This window comes from Carettochelys insculpta, chromosome 4, assembly GCF_033958435.1.
Source record: "Carettochelys insculpta isolate YL-2023 chromosome 4, ASM3395843v1, whole genome shotgun sequence".
In the NCBI taxonomy this organism is placed as follows: Eukaryota; Metazoa; Chordata; order Testudines; family Carettochelyidae; genus Carettochelys; species Carettochelys insculpta.
Window position 1 is genome coordinate 80,469,513 of NC_134140.1, and position 22,601 is coordinate 80,492,113.

The following is a 22,601-nucleotide window of genomic DNA, read 5'->3' on the forward strand; positions in this document are numbered from 1 at the left end:
TAGGGGCCACTACAAATCCACCACTGTCCTGACACCCCTGAGGCATTGACCAGATGACAGGCCACATTCGTTTGACTCCCAATAACAGATGGGTTATTTTGTATCTCCACTTTTCCACTCTGCTTCCCAGTTCCCAGTTCAGCAAAGCCAAATACTTAAGTTCCACTGCTTTAAACAGTGCTAATCCCATGTTTAAAATGCACTGCTTAATTGTTACCTTAGTGGTATTGATCATACACAATGCAATGGAAGTCTGGCTATTGATTTCCATCGAGAAGGATCTGTTCGTCTTGTGGCATAACACTACTGCCCATTACCATATTCATGCCTTTTGTTCATAGAGCAGTGTGTGGAAGCATAAAAAGATCTCTGCTCGTAAGGACCTGAAAAGCAGTGTTCTTTCATATTTGAACACTTTGCCTGGAGGAACATGGCAACAAGCTAAAGTGGAGAGACAAAATATGTACGTAAGTACCAACACACCAAAACACAGTTATTAGAAAGCAGTGTGCATTGCTGCTGGGAGGCATGCTTGCATGGGCAGACAGACATAGGCTAACTCAGCTAGCACGCTACACTTAATAGCACAGACCTTGCCGCACTGGTGGCAGCTCAGGATAGCTGAAAACAAGCCTGCCGGACTCCCACGGCCTCAATGGCACACACAAATGGGGTGATGCATAAGTTCTATCATTTGTTCATATATAACTGTGTGTGAGCACACAGGGTAAAATCTGCCTCTCGCCCCCATTGAAGTTAAGATTGAAATATATCTCACATTTACCAATTAACATTATTTCCAGTATGTAACTCAATTGTTATGGAAAGCAAAGCTTTATTGCAAAGCTTTAAAAACTACTATTTTAAAGGAAATTTATGTCTCATTTTTCAACTGTTGCATACCATATAAAAGCATATTTTAAGATGTACCAGCTTGTTCTCAAAATAAATGCTCTTTTTACTGAAAAGTTCAAATTAGGGATTGTTATGGGGAATCACTGGTATACATGCTTTAAGAAGTGTTATAAGAAATTTTGTTCTCCTAGCTTAGCACTAGTCACTAAATTTGTTGAAGCCTTAGGCCCAGGTCAGGCTGACGTGAGCACAATAATAGGGAGGCGGCTGCAAAACCAGTAGAAACTGGTTCTTGATGAGCAGAAAAGGAGTTTGAAAAGACAGCAATGAGAAAGGAATGCAAGGAGTTTGGATAACAATTGCTTGAAGATGATCGGGCATCTACAGCAAGATCATCTTCCCAGCACCTGGATCCATCCAATTAGGAAGAGTGAAGACCCCTACTAAATTAGGGGATTGGACTCTGGGCAGGGGCATGGGCGGTGTTATAAACTGTGGGGGTATAATTGTTAATGGTTTCTGCAAGGCGGGGTCCCTCCCTGGAGGCACCCAGCTCGAGCTGTACTTCTGTATATCAATAAACCTGTGTTTTGGATCGGGCCCTTAATGTAGTATTTGCAGAATCCTAAAGTCGGACCTAGCCCTGTTGTGGTGGCCGATGAGCAATTCCATAACACTCGGCCTGAGAAACAAAACACTTTCATATGTGCAAAGTCACTTTCCTTGAACCACATGCAGAGCTTGCCTATGCCTTGCAGTACAAGGACACCAAAAGGACAGTCGCCCTAACAGTGGAAGAGTGGAAATCACCGCGGGGAAGCAAGCAACTCCTGACTACTACTAGTAAATCATGAGTCGTTTTGCAATTGGGAAGTCCACCATGGGAAATGCAATGTTGCAAGTGTGCAGGACCATGCATCACCTCCTGCTATGAAGGATTGTGACTTTGGGCAATTTGCAGAAAACAGAGAATGGCTTTACGAAATGGGATTCCCTAAGTGCAGCTGCATGGTAGATGGCACACATATTCCCATTTTGGCTTAAAACCATCTTGCAATAGGGTACATCAACAGAAAAAGATACTTTTCTACGCTACCAAAGGCACTGATGAATCATGAGGAGCTTTTCACCCACATCAGTGAAGGGTGGTTAAGGAAAGTGCAGGATGCACACAGGAGCAGAAAGCTGAATGCAGGAAGTTTCTTTCCAGACCAGAAGATTCTAATAGGGGATATGGATATGCCCATAGTGATCCTGGGAGACCGAGTCTATTGCTTACTCCTGTGGCTCATAAACCCTACACTGGAAAACTTGGCAGCAGCAAGAAGCACTTCAACAAGAGGCTCACCCCAGCTGCTGAAATCCTGCTGCATGTGCATTAGACAGATTGAAGGTTTATTGGCACTGGGCAGGTTAGACCTGAGTGAGGAAAACGTTGCTATCCTCATATCAGCTTGTTGTGCTCTGCATAACATTGGACAAGTTGAGGAAAAATTTCTGCAGGCTGAAGTAATGCAGTGAATTGCCTGCTAAGTGATACTGAGCAGCATGACACCAAGATTATTTTGACAATAATGTGTTTTTCACTAATGCCCTCAGTCTTGCATTATTGACTTGCACCTTGAATGACTTATGTAATGACTCCCAGCTGAGCATTAATTATAATCTGCAAATGTGGTATTTGCCAATTCTTGAATTTCTGCTGAAATCACACTGTGCAAGTCACAAATAGAAGAAAAAAATCACTGTAAGATTTCATTTTTATGAAACAGCAAATATGCAGATTAACATTTCTTTCAAAGGACTGTCAGCAACATTCACTGAAGTGAAGATCACAAGCTACATGTAAATCCACTTGTCTTTACATAAAATGTCCCCAGGATGGAGTGCTAGAGGTACTGCAACTGTCCCAGAAGATGAGAGAAATGTGCAGGGTGAGGAAAGGAATGTGGATCTTTGTGAGCTGCGAGGCAAGTCTCCTGGTACACCTACCTCAGCTCCTTTATTTTAGTATGGCACTGCTGCATGTTCCTTTTGTCCCCTTCTTCATTAATGCCTCGAACAATCTGCTTGTAGGTGTCAAAACTCCTTTGGCTGTACAAGAGCTGTGACTGCACAGATTCCTCTCCCCACAAACCCAATACATCCAGCAACTTAGGTCTGCTCCAGAAAGCTTCCGGTGGGAAGGTGCAATAAGCTGTCCATGCCAAGTGAACAGTAAGTCAAGTATCAGAAATTGTTGCAACTTTAAAGGGGAGGAGCACATAGCTGTGTACCTGGCTACAGTGTAGCTCAGTAGAAACTGCATACAAGAGCTGTTGTGACAACCATTGAGCAACAATTCCTCAAGGTCACTTTGCATTTTCTTATGTCACAAAAAGTGCTATGTAGCTCACTGATGTAAGCTTTATTATAGTGGCATAGCTGGGGAACTAAATCGGTAGGGAAAGCATTGTCATGTGTACAGCTCCTCTGTTCTGTCAACAAAACAGTGTAGTATATCATCAACAACCATACGTTCAGCACTCATTGGCATCCGATTTCTCCCTCATAATTTCCTTCCATCTTTCCCTGTCCAATGCAGAGTGGCTAGTTTCTGTAGACTTGCTCTGCACCAATCTACTACATCATCTACCCATTCTCTGTGGAGTCTGCCTCTCTGTAGCCAGACAAACCGTCCCCCCCAAACCACCACCCCCTCCTCCCACTGTAACTACTTCAAGGCACAGATGTGCTGAGTCACTGAAACCATGGGAAGCACAGAAGAATAAACAAAGGAAGTAACAGGCTGTTCCTGGAGCCGGGTGTCTCAGGCCACCCTTGAACAGTACTGGTAGCGATATGCCCGCGTAACGTTCCAGGAGAGGAATCCTATGCCCGTGTGAAAAGAATGTTCTGTCTTAATGATTTGGCTAACATCTAGCTATCTTCACCTAACAAATGCAAATTAATCTAGTAACCATCTTTTGAGACTGGCATCACTGAGACGTACCAGCACAACTGGTGTTAAGAAAAATGTGTACGTGACCCAAGGGGTATAAAGTAGGGCCTAGCAGCACACGAGCTGAGCTGCAATTGCCTGACCTGCTGGTCAGAAAGGGCCTTTGCCTCCCGAGGTAAGGGGACGCCGTCCTTGTACTCTTCTTCCCAAGGGATTGAGTGACAGATGCTGGCAACACTGGAGTCGGATGATGCAGGGGTGAGAATTATACCTGCTATGTATTATTTTGCATGCATTTAATAGGTTAAGTGTCGTTGTTGTAACTAAAAGTTAAGTTTAACAATCTAAATCACCTATAAGTTTACATCTCTTATATGCTAAACTTTTCACTGTAATAAATCATAGTAACCACTACGCTAAGCCTAACTCCTCCAGTGACTGCATCGAGACATACACAACCAAAGAACTCTAGATGGCTTCTGGCCAATTAATCCCTTAGGTGGTGCTACTGTGCTGGAAACTGGGCATTGAGTTTGACTGCCTGCCAAGGGGCAAACTCCTGGGGCATCTGTCAGCCACCCTGGCTGCCTGCTGCGAAGGGACAGTCTGTCCTACCAGTTAAAGACTCGGATGTAAAAGAGACTCCTTCTGGCACTAAGTACTATGCCAATCAGCCACCCCTTTAGTGTCAGCTAACACTCTCCTATTCAAACCATCCATTATGCTGAATATCAGGCTCTTGATTTTTCGTTTATCAATCACTCTGCAGATATACCTGAACAGCTGTAATTTCCATTACATAACTTTCTGTAGTAGGTTCTCTTTCGGCTGTATCTTCCTATATAATTCCTCGCTGGTGACCTGCATTCATACTATTCACAGCATCTTTTTATAACAACTCCCCCTGAATGGCAACACCTTTCTCTTCGAATCTGTCATTATCACCCACGTGTCACATCCATACAACACGCAGCTCAATACACACGTTTTCAAGACACTCAGCTTCATTCCTATGCTAATCGCTTTTCCAGATCTTATCCATCGCCTTCAAACTTGCTCTTGCTTTTGTTATTCTAGTCACTATTATTCTTACAGTCTACACCATACATTATGTTGCTCCCCAGATACATGAATTCCTCTATGTTCTCTAGTTCGATCCCACCTACACTGACCTTCCTTCTTATCTCGAAATACCATTGCTTTTGTTTTATCAATGTTCACAGTCAATCCATACCACTTCCCTTTCTCATTTAGCACCTATACCATTCTCTATAGCTTTTCGTTTTCTTCAATGACTATATCATCCACAAACGTCAAGTTGTTGATTCTCATCCCGTGCACAGATACCTCCTCTCTTAGTCTTGTCCATCGCGCTCTCAGCAACTGATGAAGATACTCAGTGATATTAGCTCTCCTTGTCTCGCACTTCTACTCATTCTAAACCAACTTCCCTAACTCTCCACATGTTCTCACTGCTGCCTCCACATTTTCGATATTCTTCAACACCTGTATCAGTCTGCTGTCCATTCCATACAACACCACTCAAGTCACTTTCTAATCTATGCTGTCAAACATCTGAAAAGCAATTGTACATGCTCTTGTTCTCTCATCAAGATTTCTCCACTATCAATCTTAGTGCCAGTATCTGCCGTATCGTACTTCTATCTTTCTTGAATCCCACTTGCTCATCTGCTAGATGTTCTTCTACCTACAATCTCAGTCTGTCAGTATCATCATCAGCACCTTGCCTAGATGACTTGTTAGGGCAATTGTTCTGTAGTTTTTGCACTCCAATGCAACTTCCTTTCTTGCGTATTGTCACTAGCACAAATCCTGTCCATTCCTTAGGTGCCTTCCCTTCTTTCCATGCTATACTATATAGTCGGTGTATTTCCTGAACCATACTTTCCCCACCATACTTAATCATCTCTCTCATAATCTTATTTCCAGGGCTCTTGTTGTTGTTTAGTCATTTCACCGCTCTTGCTACTTCCTCCTTCAAAATATTGGTCTCACTCTCAATGCTCAGTGGAGATCTCTCTTTCAATTCTGTGATCAGTCTCTCTGAGACACTTGGGTCCAACTGCGCTTTGTACAGATTGATGTAATGTTCCTCCATCGCTGCACAACCTTCCCCTTGTTCATTAGCCCCTTACTCATCTTTGATTGCCATCTGCTTCAGCTACCCCTTCCTATTAATATTCCTGATCATCTTATACACCTCCCTGTTCTTATACTCGCCATAATACCTCTTTATATCTTCACACCATACCTCTAATCATTTCACCTTATTCTTTTTGGCCTCTTCCTTACCGCATTGCATTTCACTCTATATTGCTGTCCCACCCTCTTGGAAACAGCCCTTCTAATCTTTAACACTCTCTTCCCTTGGACCAACTACAGCACCTCCTGTATAACCCACTTCTTACTGATGTTCTCTTTTTCTGGAACAGTCTGCCCTACTGCCTCTTTCATTGCTGTGGCTATCCCTTTGACTCTCTTACCTAGCTCTTTCTCTGTGGCTGCATTCCTAATCTTCTCTTCAAGTGCTGCTCTGCATGCATTCCCTATTACTTCCTTACCTAGCCTCGCCGTGTCTCTTCTTTTCTTAAGCTGCGTCTTATTCCTTCTCCTGAGTTTCATCTTGATGTTTGAGATCACTAGACTGTGGTCCAAGTCTATATCCACTCCTTGGAAAGTTTGGTATTGCTGTACTGATGTTACCTCTCTTCTTATCAAGATCATACCTATCATGTTCTTGGATTTCATATCATTCTATCGCCATGTCCACTTCCTACAGTCCTTTTGTTGGATTCTCGTGTTGCAGATCACCATCTTGTGCTCTATAGCAAAGTCTAGTATTTTCTCACCTCATTCGTTTTTCTTTCCGTATCCAAACCTTCCCATGACTCTCTCCCAACCTTCATTATTTGTTCTAACCTTCACATTCCAATCTCCTCCGATGATGAACACATCTCTCTTCAATATATCTTCCATGTTTCAGCTATACAAGTAACATAATAGTGATTAACTGCATTGACAGAAAAAAATGTCATTTCACATCCTTAACTGTAGAAGTTGCTTCTATTTTCATCTCCACCGTTCTCCCTCCTCTCCTGTTTTTCAGGTTTCTGTTTCTCAGTGTTCCTTCTTTTTTCCTCACTCTAGTCCTCCGAAAAAAACAAAATACATCACACACATACGTTTTGGTTCCCCTTTCCTTTTCTACCCAATGTTAGAGACTGCATATAACCTTAACATGAGCTGCCATAAAAGATTGTCTCTGCTGGAAGTAGACTGTGACCTCATCCCACCCCCAGAAGCCATGGGGAGAATTCTCATCCATCTCTTAAATATAGTGGAAGAATGCTGTGTCTGAGGTCAGTCTATCCACATGCAATCCAGGAGAGGTCTATTCCCTCTCCTTGGATACAGCTAAGCAGCACCATGAAACTGCTCACATGCTCAGGTTCTTCAAGCTATCATTTGAGCAGAGCACAGCACAGCCTTCAAGCCCATTAAAGCACTTCAAGTGGCTTCAAAGACTATTTAGACTTCCACCCTCTGTGATTATGCAGTTGATTTAACACTCTGGATGCTTATTATTACAAAAATAAAGTATCCCAGACTATATATTAAAAAATGCTCTTTATCACAAAAAGATCAAATACTGAATCTCTTTTGTGCTGAAAAATTATTACATTTTACTATCAAACATGTAAAGTTCCAAAACAACTGCCATGTTCTCCTTTCCAATTCATGCTGCAAAATTAATGCAGATCCCTATGGTATGTTTTCCACTTACTCAATTACAGTTCCAAATACAGGTTAGGTTCAACATTTGCAATAATATGCTTCGTAATCTTCTAACATGAGTCCCGTTGCTCAACCCTGTAAACATTATGCTTGACCTGAATGTATTGTTGGGTAATAAACATATGTTTGGGGCCCTTAAGCTGTGGCCCTGAAACTGACATTTGTTGGGAGACCAATACAGCAGCACACAGCTAACCCACAAAGTTTTTGGAGAATGTTGGGATTAATTCTTGGTATAAATGCTGAAGGAACCAATCACAGGCTGTGTGCAGCTTGACCTGCTACTCACAAACAAAGAAGAGCTAGTAGGAGAAATAGAAGTGGGTGGCAACCTGGGCTGCAGCGATCGTGAGACGATGGATTTCAGGATCCTGACAAAAGGAAGAAAAGTGAGCAGTAAAAATACAGACCACCTTTGATTTCAAAAGAGCAGACTTTGACTCACTCAGAGAACTGATGGGCAGGATCCCCTGGGAAGCAAATATAAAGGGCAAAGGAGTTCAGGAGAACTGGCAGTATTTTAAAGAAGCCTTATTGAAAGCACAGGAACAAACCACTCCAAAGAGCAGTAAGAAAAAGCGATATGGTAGGCAACCAGCTTGGCTTACCAAGGAAATCCTTGGTGACCTTAAACTCAAAAGGGATGCATACAAGAAGTGGAAACTTGGACAGATGACTAATGAGGAGCATAAATATATTGTTGGAGAAGGCAGGGGAGGAATCAGAAAGATGAAACCACTGCAGCTAGCAAGGGACGTGAAGGGTAACAAGAAAGGTTTTTACAGACATGTTAACAAGATAGTGATTAAGGAGTGGGGTGTGGGGCCATTACTGGATGAGGGAGGTAACCTGGTGACAGATGATGTGGGAAAAGCTGAAGTACTCAGTGCTTTTTTTGCCTGTCTTCACAGACAAGGTCCGCTCCCAGACTACGACACTAGGCAACGCAGTATGGGAAGGCGGTGGGGAGCCCTCAGTGGGGAAAGAACAGGTTAAGCACTATTTAGAAAAGCTAGACATACACAAATCCAAGGGTATTGAGGGAACTGGCAAGTGTCATTGCAGAACCTTTGGCCATTATCTTTAAAAACTGCAAAAAGGCAAATGCAGCACCCATCTTTAAAAATGGAAAGACAAGGACAATACAGAAAACTATATAGCAGTCAGCCTTACCTCATTTCTGTAGGCTGACCTCACAGCAGAAGATACCAGCTATGTAAATAGGTTAATATATTATTCAATATGGTGATTTATGCAAAAATAAAATGGAGATGGTACAAGTCATGTGACCTTAGACCAGCAAGGAGGGGGGCCTCCTCAAAGTGATAAACAAGAACTGGCTATGACCAGAATCTCCCACTTTTTCTGCTGGCCCCTGAAAGTCATCTCAGAACTTCCCAGCCTCTGAGGCTTTGTAAATCCAGATGCTGCCTGAGAGGGCTGCTGTTCATCTGAGCAGCAGTGTGCATGTAGGTTACCAGCTTGGAAGAGGACATTCCATCCACTGCTTGCCATCCTGCCTGTCATCTGCCTGTGATCCTCTTCAGGATTCCAGCACTATTACCGATGTTCCTCCCTACGGGCTCTAAATCAGCCCCAAGTGAGAAGGTCCTGAACAACAACCCTTCGACCCTGCCAGCTCCAATCCAACAAAGTGGTGAAATAACCATAATTTGGGGTATAACTTGCCAGTTTATTTTCACAGGTAATCCAGCTGGGATTTTAGGAGGTTTTACTGTTCATTTCCATGATTTAGTTAAGAGTTATTAGTTTTCAAAGGGTTTTTCCCCATTTTTCCTTTTTATTATAACAAATCCCTTACTACAATTTACCTTGTTTACACCCTAACCTCAGTCTGTTTTTTCCTTTTCGGGCCTATACTCATGGGTGATAGATACCGAGGGGTCAAATCTGTTCTTTTGACAGGTGTTATATACCCCTTGTTATCCAAAGCCCCAGGGGTAATGGTTCCCAGAAAAAACATGGAGGGAATCCTCAAGGAATCCATTTTGAAGCACTTGGAAGATGGGAAAGAGATCAAGAGTAATCAACAGGGATTCACCAAGGGCAAATCATGCCTGACCAATCTGATTAACTTCTATAATGAAGTAACTGGATCTGTGGACATGAAGAAGTCAATGGATGCGATATACCTTGACTTTAGCAATGCTTTTGATACAGTTTCCCACTACATTCTTGCCCATAAATTAACGAAATATGGATTGGCTACAAGGACTGTAAGATGGATCAAAAACTGGCCGCACGGTTGGACCCAACAGGTAGCGTTCAATAGCTCACTGTCTGGCTGGAAGTGAGTTTCAAGTGAAGTGTCCCCAGGGATCAGTTCTAGGGCCAGCATTGTTCAATATCTTTATTAGTGACCTGGATGAGGGGATGGATTGCACCCTCAGCAAATTTGCTGATGACACTAAGACAGGGTGAGAAGTATATATATTGGAGGGCAGGGATAAGTTCCAGAGTGACCTAGATAAATTGGAGAATTTGGCCAAAAGTATTATGATGAATTTCAACAAGCACAAGTACAGAGTCCTGCACTTGGGATGGAAAAATCGCAAACATTGTTACAGGCTGGTGACCGAATGGTTAAGTAGCAGTACAGCAGAAAAGGACCTGGGGATTACAGTGGAGGAGAGGCTCAATGAGTCAACAGTGTGCCCTTGTAGCCAAGAAGGCTAATGGGATATTGGGGTGCACAAGAAGAGCATTTCCAGCAGATCTAAAACAGTTATTATTCCCCTCTATTCAGCACTTGTGAGGCCACATCTGGAGTATTGCATTCAGTTCTGGAGCCCCTAGTATAGAAAGCATGGGGATGCACTGAAGCAGGTCCAACAGAGGGCAACAAAAATGATTAGGGAGTGCAACACATGACCTATGAGGACAAGCTGAGAGATCTAGGCTTACCAAATTTACAGAAGAGAAGACTGAAGGGAGATTTGATAGCAGCCTTCAACTTCCTAAAAGGGGGCTCTAAAGAATATGGAGAGAGACTGTTCTCAGTAGTGACACATGGCAGAACAATGTCTCATGTTGCAGTGAAGAGATCCAGGTTGGATATTAGGAAAAATTATTTCACTTGCAGGGTGATGAAGCACTTGAATGTGTTACCAAGAGAGATGGTAGAATCTCCATCCCTAGATGTTTTTAAGTCCCAGCTTGACAAAGTCCTGCTTGGGATTGCTCCTGCTTTAGGCAGGGGGCTGGACTCGATGACCTGCTGAGCTCCCTTTCATCCCTAGGATTCTATGATATTCCATATTTTGCTTATGGTAAGATACAGAACAAAATGCTTACACTTGCAAAAACAAACATGGCATATTTTTTACTTTGTAGGCATAAGAAAATCCTGCATTCTTTACATGTCTTATAAATAACTTGTATTCTACTGTTTTCTCTCCTAATGCAAACTGTAAGAAAACTGTACCCATTTTGCTTCTGCCATTTTTCTGCAGTTTCACAAGCAGATGCCAAATTTTGTTTTATATACACTTCAGATTTAAGTTTGTTTATCCAAAGAAAAAATCTTACATTTAGGAATTTAAGAATCTTCAAACAAAACAGGTGAATTTTCCTTTGAAAAATATTAAAGAATTGTATTCCATCCCATGTCAAATTCTGAATATGCACCTGAAATCATACAGTGACTTAAATACAAAGCATACCATGAACTACTGTGTGTATTATGATCTTTACACTAGTAGCTTAAAGTATCCATCCTAGTTTCCATATATCAGTTATTTCAAATTAAGACTGGAATAACCACTCTCATTTAACTGTCCCTCATTTCAATCACTCTCAGAACAAAAATATATGAATCAGTGGTGCACTAGACTAAAGAACAGCATTTCCTAACTGAAGAAGTGAGAAATCAGACAAATCTATAGTTGGTGTGCAGAAGTACCCACCAATTCCATTTATCTATCCTTTTGCCAAGATAAGTCTTCATGTGTACAGATTCTCTGTTGTCACCACAGGTCTGATATGTTATCAGTCACGACTACATATGAAATATTGGATGCTTTAAAAATTATAGTTTGAATTTTGCAGACCAATCTTAATAGTAACCTATACCCCCTTATGCTTCCACTTGCACAACTTGGAATGCATGAGAAATAAAAAAAGCTTAGAAACCTAAAGCACATCTAAGGCTACGTCTACACTAAACAAAGTTGATTTTACAGCAGTTAGCTCAATTTTGCGCCACTATCTTCACTCTAAATATCATTAGGTCAATTTTAGGGAGCACTAAGGTTGATATTATTACAACCAGAAAGCAAGTCAACGTAGCATTAAGTTTGAATTTAAAAGTTCGAATTAAGGCTAGTGTGGAAATGACATGTTTTTAAATTGACTTTATTAGCCTCCAGAGGTGTCCCATATGTATCCTACAATGCCCCACAGTTGTCCGCTCTGGCTGCTTCAGTCTCCGCTGCTCTCCAGGTGCACAAGAATTAGGTAACACAAAGCTGTGAATCTGAATTCTGCACTAGGAAGCCCATGGCAGCTATGCTGTGGTCGTCAGACTTGTATGACGCAGAAAAACTTCTTAATTATCAACATGGTGACCACATCTACCCATGAAAAAATAGCCCCACAACAGAGCGGTGACTTCTTGCGTGCACAGGATATAGCAGAAGCGGAAAGATTTTCTTCCAGCACTGGTGCCAACACCTACTCCACCACATCACACCGCAGCTAGGCTGTGGGGGTCGTACTTGTATGTGAGGCCAAGAAACTTCTTTTCTGCAGTTCACATTTGTACAGGGGAAGCCCCCCACCCACTCCACAGGCACCATGCAGTCGGGGTATATCCTGTGCCCAACCCCATCATGTGGCTAGCCCCCAACCCAATAAAAGCAAGCGTCTGTGGTGCAGTGCAGACCATGCTGCCAGACAGTACCATGTCCTGGCGTGCACACAGTAGCTGTGTCTACACGTGCACGCTACTTCGAAGTAGCGGCACTAACTTCGAAATAGCACCCGTCGCGGCTACACGCGTCGGGCACTATTTCGAAGTTAACTTCGACGTTAGGCGGCGAGACGTCGAAGTCACTAACCTCATGAGGGGATCGGAATAACGCCCTACTTCGACGTTCAACGTGTAGACGATCCGCGTCCCGCAACGTCGAAATTGCTGGGTCCTCCATGGCGGCCATCAGCTGGGGGGTTGAGAGACGCTCTCTCCAGCCCCTCAGCTCACTGGTGGCCGCGTGGAGCGGCCCCTTAAAGGTCCCCTCCCCCTCCCTGACTCTGCAGGAAGCTGAGGGAACGTGCAGGCTCCAGCCTGCACACGCGGCCAGCCTGCACCACCCTCAGCCCCACACAGCTGCGATGGCTGGCCGGCAGCCCCCCCAGCGGACCCTCCCCAAGGGGAGCCAGGGCAGCCAGGCTGGCAAGCGGCAGCGGGGCCCCTCCCAGACGGAGGCTGAGCTGCGGGACCTGCTGGGGCTCTGGAGCGAGGAGAAGGTGCTCCAGGTAATGGGGGGCAAGAGGCAGAACGCGGATACGTTCGCTCGGCTGGCCGACGGCCTGGCTGCCCGGGGTCACCCTGCCCGCACTCCTGAACGTCAGGAGTAAGGTCAAGGAGCTGCGGCAGGGTTACTCCCGGGCCCGGGATGCGGCCAGCCGATCTGGGACTGCCCCCGTCACTTGCCCCTTTTACAGGGAGCTCAGGGACATCCTGGGCTCCCGGCACACCTCCTCCCCTCCGGCCACCCTTGACACCTCGGCTGACGAGCCCCAGCAGGCCCTGCAGCCGGAGTCCGCCCCGGAGGCCACCCTTGGGACATCGCGGCAGGAGGAGGAGAAGGAGGAGGAGGAGGGGGGCTCCTCCTCCGCAGAATCCAGCCTGCAGATCCTGCTCCTGCCATTCCGGAGCAGCAGCAGGGCCTCCGCCCCCCAGGGATCTCCGGACCGTGGGAGCGGACCGACAGGTAGGTACCCCCCTCTGGTGGACACCCCTGGGCTTGAGGGGCGGGGGTAAGAGATATGTGTCCAGGGCCCCCCACATGCTCACATGGCCATGGCCCCAAGGACACCAGGGCCATGGCCCTCACAGCACTGCATCCATCAGCCCCTGCCCACCCCCCCACCCCGCATGACAGTGCCATGCCCCATCCCCGGGCCAGGGGGGAGCGGAACCTCGATGGGCCCCCGGGAGGAGGGGGTGGGACACCCCGCAGCAGCAGCATGTGATGGAGTGGGGGGAGTGCCAAAGGGAGACTCAGGCTACATATGAGCAACAAGAGCCGAATAGCTCCCAGGGGCAAAGGAGGATCCTGGGGCTACAGCTGGCAGGTGACACCTCTGCCCTGAACAAACAGGAGGGAGGAGCCAAGCTGGCTTGGACTTGGGGGGCGAGGGCGGGGCCCACAGGTAGAGGCTAGGGGAAGGGAGAGCTGGAAGGCAGCCAGCCTGAGGAGGGGGAAAGCTGCATCCCCGAGGGGCACCCCTTGGGGTCTTCTCCCCACGACGGGTTGGAAGGACTGTCTCTTCCGACAGCTGGTGCTGTCACTCCTGGCAGAAACTAGGCATCTGTGGCCTAAGAAACCTCTCCTGCTCTCAGACCCTGCAGGGTGAAGTGAGAGTCGCTCCCACCAGGGGATGGGGTGCAGGGCAGGGGGACCCCTGAACCCCATCCATCACAGCAGCATCTCCCGGGGACGGGGATGGGGAACCTGCAGCACAGGGCTGGGGGGACAAAGGCCACGGCTCGGGGCCCACACTAACACCTGTCTCCATTCTTCTTTCCCCCCATCTCTCCTGTGTCCTGCACCTGCACCATCAGAAGGACCGGAAGAGAGCGCCAGCGAGGCGTCAGTCGTCCAGGAGAGCCCTCCGGGACCATCGCTCCAGGCCAGCCCCTTGGCCGAGGACCGACCGGCCCCACGGCGGGCTAGACGGCAGACCCCGCGCCACCAACCACCGACGGCGACGGACCCCCAGCTGCTGGCCATCCACCGTCAGCAGCTGGAGGTCGCAGAGCAGCACCTTCAGCTGCAGGAGCGGGCGCTGGCCTGGCACCAGGAGGCATGGGGGGCCTACATGGACACATTTAACCACCTAGTGGACTACCTGGCCCCCCATGCCACGCCGGCCGCAACATCGCCCGCCCTGCCTGCTACTGCAGCCCCAACACCAGCTGCTCCGCCCGTCGCCGTCCCATCCGCCGTCGCCCCGCCACCCACCGGCGAGGGCCGGAGCGCCGAGGAACCCCTGGAGCCACCTGACACTCGCCGGCCACCGTACCTTCCGGTCCAGCCCGCTCCCACCCAGCCACGGACCAGGCTGCAACCGCGGCGGGGCTCCCGGCCGCCAACGCCCGGTGCCGGGCTATAGGGGCGAGGGGCCCGGGATGTGGCTCCCCCCCCTTGTATATAGTTGGACCCTGTTTTTTTCGGCCCCCAGTTTGCCCCGTCCCCCCCATGTAAATAGTTCTCCCCTTTATCCTCCCTGGTTTTCTTTTTATTATTGCGGACAGTTGTTTCTTTGTATTGTTTTATTTTTGTACATATTGCTTTTGTTCAACGTTTGTACATAGTTTTTGGTTTGTGGTTCATATATTTATTTACAGTCATAAAAAAAAAGCTTCGGAAAGAAAAAAAAAAGTTTATGTTCAGCCACAAGTGCATGCTGTCATTTGTCCAGGACAAGTGACGGGGGGGCGGTGGGGTGCTCCATGGTGTGGGCGTTGCGGCAGGAGTGGGGGGGAGGAAGGGGCGGGCAGTAGGGGGCCTGGGTAGAGTTCACCCCGTGGCCTGTTCATCGAAGTGGGCCCGCAGGGCCTCCGGGACCCGGGTCCCCTCGGGGTCCACCTGCCGACTGGGGGCAGCAGGTGGCTGGACGTGTGCCCTGCCGGCCTCCGCAGCCCAGCCCTGGAAAAAGGTCTCCCCCTTGCTCTCGACCAAACTGTGCAGGGCACAGCAGGCACCCACAATCTGGGGGATGTTGTTGGGGCCCGCATCCAGGCGGGTCAGGAGACATCTCCAGCATCCCTTCAGGCAGCCAAATGAGCGCTCCACCACCTGGCGCGCGTGGTTCAGGCGCTCGTTGAAGCGCTCCTGGCTAGCGGAGAGATGGCCCGTGTAGGGGTGCATGAGCCACGGCCAGATGGGGTAGGCCGCATCTGTGATGACGCAGAAGGGCATGGTGGTGTCCCCCAGAGGGCTCTCCCGCTGGGGGATGTAGGTCCCCGCCTCCAGCCGGCGGCACAGGCCCGAGTTCCGGAAAACCCGGGCGTCGTGGGTGCTGCCAGGCCAGCCCACGTAAATGTCCTGGAAACGTCCCCGGCTGTCCACCAAGGCCTGGACGACAGAATGGTAGCCCTTTCGAGTGCGATATCGTCCTCCACTGTGATGCGGGGCGCGGATGGGGATGTGAGTCCCATCCAGACCCCCGAAGCAATTGGGGAAGCCCACGGTGGCAAAGCCCGCGATGGTGGCATCTGGGTCCCCCAGCCTCACGAGCCTGTGCAGGAGCATGGCGTTGATGGCACGCACAACCTGCAGAGAAAGCACATGGGACAGCACCAATGAGGGGTGAGCAGGGTGTGCGTGGCCCTGCCCTGCCCTGCTCTGGCCCACCTGCCCTGGCTCCCATGCCCTGCCCTGCCCTGCCCTGGCCCCCCCTCCCTGCCCTGCCCTGCCCTGCTTTGGCCCCCCTGCCCTGCCCTGCCCTGCCCTGCCCTGGCCTCCCCTCCCCTGCCCTCCCCCCAGGGGTTCGCTTACCTCCATGAAGACAGCCCCGACGGTGGCCTTGCCGACACCAAACTGCTGCCCCACGGATCGGTAGCTGTCTGGAGCGGCCAGCTTCCAGACAGCAACGCCGACCCGTTTCTGCACTGTGAGGGCACGCCGCATGGCGGTGTCCTGGTGCCTGAGTGCGGGGGTGAGCCACTGGCACAGCTCCAGGAATGTCTGCCGGCTCATCCTGAATTTCCTGAGCCAGCGGTCGTCGTCCCACTCCCCAAGCACCAGCCGCTCCCACCAGTCGGTGCTGGTGGGGTAGCTCCACAGCCACCGGCGAGTGAGGCGGGCGGGGGGGGCGGGGTGCTGCAGGGGTAGGGGTTGAGCCCTGCTGCCCTGGGGGCATCTCCTCCTCTGGGGCAAGGAGGTGCTCAGCTGCCTCCCGCATGGCACGGAGCAGGGCAAGCCCTGCTCCTGCCGGGAGGGCTGAGTGGACCTCTAGCTGCTGCTGCTGCTGGGGGTCCATGACTGCGGCGCCCGGGGTCTGTGTGCCTATGGCTCCTCAGACCACGTGCTGTGCAGGCTGAGTGTGTCTGGGAGGGGCCCTTTAAGGGAGCGGCTAGCTGTTGCCCCGGAAGCGCTAGTCCGCCCGGTGACCCTGTCTGCAGCTGTGCCTGGCATCCCTATTTCGATGTGTGCTACTTGGCCGTGTAGACGTTCCCTCGCTGCGCCTATTTCGATGTTGGGCTGCGCAACGTCGAAGTTGAACATCGACGTTGCCGGCCCTGGAGGACGTGTAGACGCTATTCATCGAAATAGGCTACTTCGATGTAGGCTTCACGTGTAGACGTAGCCAGTAAGGGCTCCAAGACGTTCACAGGCTTGCTGTCAGCAGGGGGGAGGGAGTCTCCTCCTGCAGCAAAGATTTCTGGGGGGATGGGTGTTGATACCCTGCAGCCCCATGACACCTCTCATAGAGTGGAGGGGCAGCCCCCACAGTTACTTTTGTTACAGGCAATCAGGACTGGCTGTAATACTGACTGTAATAGTTACAGGCAATGAGGACTGACTCCCTCCCCCCGCCAAAGCAGCACACCGAAGGGAGTGTCAACTGGCCCTCCAACCAATTCCCGCACTCACCCCACAATACCCTTTATAGAAGGTGGGAGCAGTACCACAAGCTGTACTCTGTTCCTGTAATATTTTCAGGAACTAGGGTGCTTTCAGGAAGGAGGGGGAGTGGCTGGAGTACCAAGTGAGATGACACAGTCATCTGGGTGATCTCCCAGGGCAATCCCATATCTGGAGCGCTAGTTGGCTTATCACACCATGGCTACGTCTACACGTGCAGCCGACATCGAAATAGTCTATTTCGATGAATAACGTCTACACATCCTCCAGGGCCGGCAACGTCGATGTTCAACTTCGACGTTGCTCAGCCCAACATCGAAATAGGCGCAGCGAGGGAACGTCTACACGTCAAAGTAGCACACATCGAAATAGGGATGCCAGGCACAGCTGCAGACAGGGTCACAGGGCGGACTCAACAGCAAGCCGCTCCCTTAAAGGGCCCCTCCCAGACACAGTTGCACTAAACAACACAAGATCCACAGAGCTGACAACTGGTTGCAGACCCTGTGCCTGCAGCATAGATCCCCAGCTGCCGCAGAAGCAGCCAGAAGCCCTGGGCTAAGAGCTGGTGCCCACGGTGACCATAGAGCCCTGCAGGGGCTGGAGAGAGAGCATCTCTCAACCCCCCAGCTGATGGCCACCATGGAGGACCCAGCAATTTCGACGTTGCGGGACGCGGATCGTCTACACGGTCCCTACTTCGACGTTGAACGTCGAAGTAGGGCGCTATTCCTATCTCCTCATGAGGTTAGCGACTTCGACGTCTTGCCGCCTAACGTCGAAGTTGGTGCCGCTACTTCGAAGTAGCGTGCACGTGTAGACGCAGCTCATTTGGCCCAAGATGGGTGCCTTCAAGGGTGGGAGTGAAAGTGGCTGGAGGGGCAGTGGACATGATACACACACACAGTTGATCCCAGGACACAGTCATTCTGGCATGTGAAAATGTGGCAAGCTCCACGCCCCACGTAGGACACACCTGTGTAGTGAAGTGAGAAGCCGACAATCCTGCACCACAAATTGTCTTCTTCTCCCATCTGATGGAGTTGGCTTTAGTTGTTACGGTTTGCACTTTCCTCAACTTTACTATCCTATTCTTTTCTCAAGCAATAATCTGTTCCTGTATATTTTCAGGGAGGACATTTCGGGTTTCGAGGAAGGAGGAGAGGAAAGAGTAGCTGGAGTGCCAGCTGAGATGGTACAGTCAGCTGAGTGATCCCAGGACGTAAAGTGGTCCGCTGCCTGGCACACTACACCTTCTGGAGCCAGGATATTTGGTTTTCCTTTGCCTGGGATTGCCTACTTTTCTTTTTTTCTTTCTGAAAAAATGGCCATTTGCTTTCCACAGGAGGGGAATAAGGGCAATTCAATCTGGGAAGATGACATCACATACCCACAACCACTTGCAGGGCCTATTTTTCCCATACTTCACCAGCAAAAAACCCAGAACACTACAGAGCTGAGGGAACTGTGGGATGGGTTCCCACAATGTACTGCTGCAAGTCAATGCTTGGTGATTTATTGTGGCAGCAATAAGTCAACTATGTGGAGAGATAAGGACAAACCAATTTGAATTTATAAAACTCAGCATTATAAAATTGATTTTAATAAAGATCAAATTTACATCATAGTGTAGACATAGCTGAAAGCAGAGCAGTTTTAAGGATTAAAAAAGAAAATAGCATGGAGAAAGGGGAAAGAAATAAAAGAGTGGAAAATAAAGAGGCAGGCAAGCTAGCCATCAGATGGTAACAATTTGCCTACATTTTAAGTGAAAACTTAATAGTAACACCAGTGGTGTCCAAAAGAAACGTAATGATTGACATAACATGTCCCAGAGTCAGGCGCTCCCTCCACCCCCATGCAAACTGCCTGTGACTCACTGGAGCCACCGCACAAGGTGCCTTGCTGCCGCTGGAGGCGTGTGGCACCCCGCCACTAAGGCCACATTTGAAGCCACTTCACAAGCTACAGGAGGAGCTGCTTCTGTCAGTGCTGTCACACACCTGTCCAACCAAGTGGTGGGGTGCATGCGCAGAGTGGGTGGAGGGCATGTCATGTGTGGCTCTAACGAGCTGCTTCGTCACACCTTGGTGTCCAGTTCACCACATGGGGCAAACAGTAAGCGTATTGGACACCGCGGATTAAGACCCTAATGTTACAGAGATTAAATGTATACAAACAAAATTGTAATGGACCATATAATCCTCATATGCAGAGTCCCAGATGTGCAGCAGTAGGGAAGACTGCTTGCTACATTAGCTGCCTTATCCTGTGCTCAATCTACAGTACTACCACTTGTAGTGAGACGACCCTTTCCTATGTGCAGGTGCTTCGTTAGACAACACAGGAGTCAATATTCACATAGTCATTATTAAGACTAGACAGCCCATGCTTTGTTTTATCAGGAAATACATGTTACAACAGCAGATCCCTTGCTTACCTGGGAGGCTGGAATAGCCCCAGGCCCTGGTGCAGGGGATGGGGCCCTGCCAGTGATTAACTAACCAATTAAGTAATAAATACACATCTAAACATAAAATTCATATTTCCCAGTTTTAGCATCTCTTACATCTGATCCAACTGCATTTTTCAATACACCCAATATTGCACCCCTCCCCCAAAAAGCGAGTTACATATGGGGCCCTGCAAAAATATACAACCGATCTGCAAAAGTTACCTGTGGATTTGCAGGGCTCTACACCTGGAGCCAAACTGAGGCTCTGCAGAGCCCAGCTGGGGACAGCTGTAGGGAATCTGCATGAAGCTGCAGACCTTCTACTGGACCTTGACCAGGCACAGAGCCTAGACCATGGGAAGGTGAAAGATATTTCTCAGCTCTCCATGGTTCCTGACCTGGCACAGGTTGGGTGAGGACCTGTGAAGCTGCCCAGAGACTTCTCATCCCCACAGCCCAGGACAGGCAGAGGATCCAATACAACTCCCTGCAGCTGCCTCTGGGCAACTCTCACCACGGCAGGGCTGAGGCTCCAAGCTAATTCCCCTCCCTGGCAGGAGCTGGGTTGGGAAGAGCCACTCTGCCAGCTGTGGGGAGTCACAGCAGATCTTCCACCTACTCTGGAGGCAGGGGGAAGGTGGAACACCCTCCACCCAGTGTCCCTGAACCCTAGACCCTCCCCACCCAGGACAAGTGGAGGAACTCAGGCCCCTCCACAGCTGCCAGAGAAGCTCTTCCTGTCCCAGCTCCAGCCACGGGGGTGGCTCAGAGCTGCAGGCAGGCCATGGTAAGAGTTGGTCAGCAGCTGCAGACACATGGTACACCCTCCACCTGAGCAGCCCCCACCCAGGGTCCCTGCCCACCAGACCTCCACCAAATAACTATGCTCCCCGCCCCAATCTCCCAACCCAGGGCAGCTGGAGGAACCCAGGCTCCCCATAGATGCCAGTGCAGCTCTCCCTGTTCTGGCTCTGGACACAGGGAAAGGAGGAGGGCACAGCTCAAAGCCACAGTCCAGCCACGCGGCTTGTGAGGTGTCACAGCAGAATCTCACCTATCCTGGGCATGGGGTATCAGCAGCCTCTGACCTCTACGCCTCCTGTTCAGAACAGGTGAAGGTCTGTGTCATGGTTCCTCACAGCTAACTCCCCACCTCTTATTGTTATGAGTACTGCACAGATATTAAATTTGTATCTGCATCCGTGCTGCTATCCCCAGATACAAAGCAGATATCCACAGATTTGCAAGGTTCTAGTTATATATATATATATTGAATCTTTCTTGCACCCCAATTAAAAATTAGCTTAAAAATACTCGGAGTTTATGCAAAGTAAATTACTCACTTAATAGTTGCAACTTCAGACCTGTTACTGCTAAGGGGTTAGTTACATTTTAGAAAGGTAAACAAAGCCAAACTATATTGCCAACAGTATCTGTCAGCATCTTCACTAATCAGCTTAAATCTTATATATGAAAGAAATAATGCAAAATATATACCAAATTCAGAGACAAACAGCACATCATTTTGCCAAACATGAGTAGACTATGTTGCCCTTCACAGTTTTTGTCATAGGGCACATTACTAATGCTGTTTTGAAGACCAGTACATTGCCAGCATGGTCAGATTCCATATTTTTTCAGATATTGGCAAATTTGGATTTGCTACTCCCAGTGCCTAAAAAACAGTGATCCTTGGCGACTTTGGAGGAACATAAAAGAGTTCATGGGAGAGCCACGAGCATATGAGAAAAAAAATTGTAGGTATGTCGATTTTGTGGTTGTTTCCCTATCTGGAGACTATGGGCTTGTCTACACTTACAGCTGGGTCAGCGTGATGGAGGTTGAACTTCCCATGTTTGATTTAGCAGGCATAATACGGACTTGCTAAATCGAATGCTGAGGGCACCACCCCCACATCAACACCAGTAGAGTAAGGGAAGTCAATGGGTGAATTTTTGCAATGTAATCAAGCCCAAAGCCATGCAAAAATGACTTGCAACTGCTATAGAACATAAATGCAGTTTCCAATTTTGCCTGTAATTTTATGAATAAAATCATCTGTGCTTAATATTTAACTACTCTATTCAGCACAAAAGCAATTTTCTTTAAGTCTGAGTGAAGTTCATAGATTTTATTATGAATTACCCAAGTACAAAAATTGCAGTTTCCCTATTTGTTGCAATCAGATAGTCTGTATTCATGTTACTTTAAAGTTGTGAAACATCACTTCAAAATATGGCTGTAAGTCTCATGGTGACTTAAAAATACAACTGAAATTTGAGAAACTGATTCAAAATTAAAATCCTATCTATGTAAAACTGACCATGTTGTGTATGTTCACCAGAATTTTAAGACTAGTCTTAAGTGAAGAAATACGCAAGATGTCTTCTTCCATATTATCTTAGTCACATTGCATGTATTATTAGAATATAGGCTGGTCTCTTAGCTTGGAATAGCATTCTGGGTGTGATTTTTGATATTTTGTATCTTTATTAACATGCAAACAAAGACACCGTTTGATGCTTCTTCCTCAGCAGATTGGGTACATAAGCACAATGAGAAGAGAGTTTGATATACCAGCACACTTTTGAAAACTGCCTTTACTGCTACATCTAGACAAGGCTAAGCAACAATTCAGAAGGGGCAACAGAAAAGGTGACTCTGGCCAACACAAGGTCACTCCTTACCCCACCCCCCA

The 22,601-nt window shown here is 48.2% G+C and overlaps 1 protein-coding gene across 1 annotated transcript in view; it reads right to left on the reverse strand.

The window, feature by feature from the left end:
• The window catches only part of RBM46 (RNA binding motif protein 46), a 36,540-nt gene that overhangs the window by 13,403 nt on the left and 536 nt on the right, over positions 1-22,601 (reverse strand). The gene's annotated exons all lie outside the window — the stretch shown is intronic.